The sequence below is a fragment of the Trachypithecus francoisi genome, unplaced genomic scaffold, assembly GCF_009764315.1.
Source record: "Trachypithecus francoisi isolate TF-2019V2 unplaced genomic scaffold, Tfra_2.0 Lachesis_group9, whole genome shotgun sequence".
NCBI lineage: Eukaryota > Metazoa > Chordata > Mammalia > Primates > Cercopithecidae > Trachypithecus > Trachypithecus francoisi.
In genome coordinates, this window is record NW_022681474.1 from 8,147,809 (window position 1) to 8,153,834 (window position 6,026).

The following is a 6,026-nucleotide window of genomic DNA, read 5'->3' on the forward strand; positions in this document are numbered from 1 at the left end:
TGTATGATATTCCTTGGTGTGTAGATATAAAACAACTTATTTAATCATTGCCACACTAAGAGATGTTCATTAAATTCTAGTTCATGTGGCTATTTGCTTTTAAAATAGTTAAGCTAAATATACTTTTTCTTATGTATATGTTATATATTTATGTATTATATATTGTCCATTTCTGAACCATCATTATGAACATGGTAATTTGTTAGACTCTCCAGATGTCTTTTTACAGGTATTAAGGAGATGGCAAACCCTATGAACTAAAAGTGGAGAAAAAGCCATTATCCAAAGAAACATTCAGGTGTTGTAATAATAAAAAAAGAGAGAGAGAGACGTGCTTAGCAGTCTAAATTGCATATATATGAAATCCTGTTTTTAGCCAAGATAGAGACAGAGATCAGGTTCGTCCTCCCACCTTCAATTTACAAACATACAAAATATATGAAACAATGGTATTTGATAAAAAAAAAAAAAAAGAACAATGACCCTTGCAATCTCAGAAATGAATGAGTTGAACACCAGTTTACGGCTTTGAAAGTTTCCAGGCTGTGTATTCGTAAGAGCAATTGAGGCAGAGCCTGTGGAGTCCCTGAGTTCAATAGATAGTGATGAGCTTCCAGTAAGAGCAAGTTGTTTGGTTTGTGGGACAGAGAAGAGAACAAAAGTGAGTGTCATAGAAAGAGAACACAGAAGATCTGTACTCCAGCAAAGCAGTGATCAGCACACGTGTAAGGAAACCACCTGTGACCAGATAAAGAAAGGCTTATAAGTATAGCATCTGGAGCTCGTACTGAGCCTGTCCTACCAAATTGGAAAATGTAATAAATCATGAGGTATGGCAGAGGCGAGGCTCAGAAAGGATTTACCTCATTATGAACATTACCATGTTCATAATGATGGTTCAGAAATGGACAATATATAATACATAAATATATAACATATACATAAGAAAAAGTACATTTAGCTTAACTATTTTAAAAGCAAATAGCCACATGAACTAGAATTTAATGAACATCTCTTAGTGTGGCAATAGTTAGCTATAGACTGAAGGGGCTCTGGTCCCACCTAACAAATCATAAAAGCAATATCTGAATATACAAGCTCCTAAAAGAGAACTTAACCACATCCCAAAATAAGCTAACAAAATTTACAGGGACACAAAAATATTAAGCACCCAACAAGGTAGAACTTGCAATATAAAAGTGAACCATATTGAACTTCTAGAGATGAAAATTGCAGTGTCTGATATGAAAAATACACTGGATGGTATTTTACAGAAATAGTATTATAAATAATAAAATTCTTAAAGAAAACTGTTGTTGAGGTTGAAGGCACAGTGATGGAAACTTAAATGAAATACAGAGAAAACAAGGAGAATTTTAACAACTGAAAAATGCATCATTTGGCTTTGGGAGAATTATGTGTACTAATACTAATTGCAATTCATCAATAGTAGAGGACAAAAAAATTGAATAAATAATTTTCAACGTTTGTCCTATGAAAATCATAAATTCACAGATCCAAGAAGCTCAACAACCCAAAGCCCAAAAATTGTAAAGAAAGATACACTACAGAATATAATAATAAAGTTACTCAAGACAAATGTTAAAGAGAAAACTTAAGAGAATTCAGAGAAAAAAAGACATAGAAAACACGGGAGACTAAAGACAAGAAGATAGGCCGGGCGCGGTGGCTCAAGCCTGTAATCCCAGCACTTTGGGAGGCCGAGACGGGCGGATCACGAGGTCAGGAAATCGAGACCATCCTGGCTAACACAGTGAAACCCCGTCTCTACTAAAAAATACAAAAAAAAACTAGCTGGGCGAGGTGGCGGCGCCTGTAGTCCGGGAGGCTGAGGCAGGAGAATGGCGTAAACCCGGGGGGCGGAGCTTGCAGTGAGCCGAGATGGCGCCACTGCACTGCAGCCTGGGCCACAGAGCGAGACTCCGTCTCAAAAAAAAAAAAAAAAAGATAAGAAGATAGCATATTTTTCATTGGAAACAATGCAGGCAAGAAGACATGGTAGCAACACCTTTAAAGTATGAAAAGTAAAAGTATGCTACCTTTTTGTTTTGTTGACTGTTTCCTTTCCTGTGCAGAGGATTTTTGTTTGATGTTATTCTACTTATCTCTTTATGCTTATGCTGACTGTGCTTTTTGTCTTCTATCCAAGAAATCATTGCCAAGGCAAATGTCAAGAAGCTTTTCCATATTTTTTTCTTAATATGTTTTTGGTTTCAGTTCAAGCTTTTAAATCTTTAATACATTTTCAGTTAGTGCTTGGTGAAAGGTAAGGGTCTAATTTCATTCTTCTTTATGTGGTTATCCAGTTTTCCCAACACTATTTATTGAAGAGATTATTCTTTCCCCATTGTGCATTCGTGGCATCCTTGCTGAAAATCAGTTGACCATAGACGTGTGGATTTATTTCTGGGCTCTCTATTCGGTTCTATTGGTCTATATGTCTACAGGTCTGTCATTATGCCAGATCCATACTGATTTGATTACTGTAGCTGTGTAATAAATTTTGAAATCAGAAAGTGTGATGCCTCTAGCTTTGTTTTTCTTGCTCCAGATTGCTTTGGCTATTGGGGTCTTTTGTGGATCTATGTGAATTTTCGGATTTTTTTTTTCCTCTTTTTGTAAAAAACGCCATTTTGATCATGGGATTTTGAAAATGATTGCATTGAATCTCTAAATGTCTTTGGGAATTATTAGATAAATTATGTGTCTGATAAAAGGTTAATATTTAAAATATATAAATAACTTCTATAAGTCAATAGCAAAAACTAAGTAACCTGTTAAAAAATTGACAAGAAAGTGAGTAGACATTTTTCAAAAGAAGGCATAAAAATGAACGTGTATATAAAAAGGTGTTCAACCCCAATAATCATAAGAAAAATGCAAATCAAAATCACAATGAGATATTACCTCACCCTGTTGGGATGGCTATTATCAAAAGCAAAACAAAACAAAACAACAAAGACAACAAATATTGGCAAGAATATGAAGAAAAGGAAACCCTTACACACTTGGTGGTAGTGTAGATTGGTGCCACAACTGTGAAAAACAGTATGGAGGTTCCTAATAAAATTAAAAGTAGAATGACCACGTGATTCAGCAATCCCACTCTTGGGTATATATCCAAAGGAAATAAATCAGGATCTTAAAGGGATAGCTGTATTCCCACCTTTACTGCAGCATTATTCACAATAGCCAAGACACAGAAGCAACCTAAATGACCATTGACAGATAAATGGATAATAAATATGAGAAGTGTGTATGTGTATGTGTGTGTGTATATATATATGCACACATATATATATAAAATAAAATATGATTCAGCCTTTTAAAGAGAAAATTCTGTCAAATTCTTTGGAAAAATAAACCTATATGACATTATGCTACTGGAAATAAGCTAGACACAGAAGGGTAAATAATATATGATACATGATCTCACTTATATAATGAATCTAAAGTGATCAAACTCCTAGAAGCAGAGAGTAGAATGGTGTTTGCCAGGTGATTGAATAGTGAAACAGGGAAGTATTAGTCAAAAAGTACAAAGTTTTGTTTATACAATGTAAGTCCTAAACATTTTACAGCATAGTGAATATTAAACATGTTCAGCTTCTTGTAAGTCAATCATACCTCAATAAGTTTTCTAAAAAGTAAAAGTATATCAGCCTACAATGCTATAATACACAGTGAAAGTATTTCTCAAAAATAAAGGCTAAATAAAGTATTTTTCAGACATAATAAAAGCTGAAAGAATTAATCACCAGCAGATTCACATTAAGAGAAAATTGAAAAGAAGTTGTTCAGGCAGATGGAAAACAATAGTAGATAGAAATATGGATCGGCCCTGCGCGGTGGCTCAAGCCTGTAATCCCAGCACTTTGGGAGGCCGAGAAGGGTGGATCATGAGGTCAGGAGATCGAGACCATCCTGGCTAACACGGTGAAACCCCGTCTCTACTAAAAAAAATACCAAAAAAAAAATAGCTGGGTGAGGTGGCGGGCGCCTGTAGCCCCAGCTACTCGGGAGGCTGAGGGAGGAGAATGGCGTAAACCCAGGAGGCAGAGCTTGCAGTGAGCTGAGATCTGGCCACTGCACTCCAGCCTGGGCAACAGAGTGAGACCCTGTCTCGAAAAAAAAAAAAAACAAAAAAGGAATATGGATCTACATATATACACACATGAAAAAATTAAAATAAAAATGAAGTTAATTATAAATGGTAAATAAATGGGTTAAGATATATGAGGTTTCAAACAAATCTGTAAATTGCATAAATACTAGGAGAAAATTTCATCAAAAGTAAGCTGTAAAAATAAAACATTTTAAAAATCAGTGAAATGGAAACCATAATCAATTGAACCAAAAGTTGACCTTTTGCAGAAAATAAATAAAATTGGTAAACCTTTGGTGAACTCAATTAGATACGAAAGCTAGGACACACACTGCCAACATTAGCAATGAGAGAAATGACTTTAGTACATATTTTACAGTAATAAGAGGACAATAAGAAAATATTCTGAAGAACTCTATGTCAATAAATTTGAAAAATTAGGTGAAATGGACAAGTTGTTTTAAAGTTAAACACAAACCAATATATTCACAGCAGAAGAAATAGAAAACTCAAACATCCTTGTAACTATTCAAGAAAGTAAATATGTTGTTTAAAAATTTCCACAGGAGGAAAAAAATCAAAAACAAAAATAAATATCCAAGCTTCTGACTTTATTACCCGTCAACAGGTGATGGATTATTTTAACATTGCATATACACACAAACAGAGAGTATTCAGCAATAAGAAGGAATATGTCAAATATTTAAGTAAGACATCATACAAATTCCAGACAACATTTTTAAAACAGTGAAGAGGAAGAAATAGTTCTAACTCATTCAATGCAGCAAGCATTACTCCAGCACAAAAACAGACAGACAAGAAAGAAATCTACAGCCCACATTATTTATAAACTTCTATACAAAAACTCTGAATAAGTTTTAGCAAATCAAATCCAACAGTGTAATAGAAAAAGAATACACCCTCGTGACTGAGTTTGATTTATCTCAGGAATGCAAGGTTGGATTAACATTTGAAAATCAAATAATTTATCATATTAAGAAACTAAAAACTGAAGTCATATGATCATCTTAATAGATGCAGAGAAAGTACTTGACAAGATTCAACATTGATTCATAACACAAATTCTCATCAAACTGGAAATATTAGACCACTTCTTCAACCTGATTAAGGGTATCTATGAAAGTTTGACATCTGTGTTCAGATGCAAATTTCCACAAATTGATTTGTAGTTTCAAAATCCTAGCAACAAATATTGTAGAAACTGATGACCAGATTTTACAATTTTACGTAGAAATTCAAAGAATCTAAAATAGCCAAAACAACTTAAGAAAAAGAGAACAAAGTTGTAGGGCTAACACTACCTGGTTTTAAGACTGTGTTATAAAGCTAGAGTAATCAAGATAGTGTAATATTGTGAATATAGAAAAATAAATCAATGTAATTCAATACAGAGTCAAAATATTGACCCAACTGACTTTTGATAAAGGTGCAAAGGCAATTCAATTGAAGAATGATAGTTTTTTTTTTTAAGTGTTCCTGGAATAATTAGATATCCATATATATAGAAAAGAGAAGAAGGGGAGGAGAGAGGGAGGAGAAGGAGAAGCAAGGAAAGAAACGAGAAATAAATTGGCTGCATATTTTAAACAATATGCAAAAATTAACTCACAATGTATCAACTGATGTCATATTTAAATATAGCTTATACGATTAATACATTAGACCTAATTAAAATTTAAAACTTCTGTTCTTTGAAAGATAATATTAACAAAATAGAGACAAGCCATGGACTAGGAGAATATATTGCAAAGTATATATCTGATAAACAACTTATATTCATAATATGTAAATCATATAACAAATGTCAAAATTTGATAATAAAAAATATTATGTAGTAAGAATAAATTTGTTGTATAATAATAAGAAATTAAATAGTAAG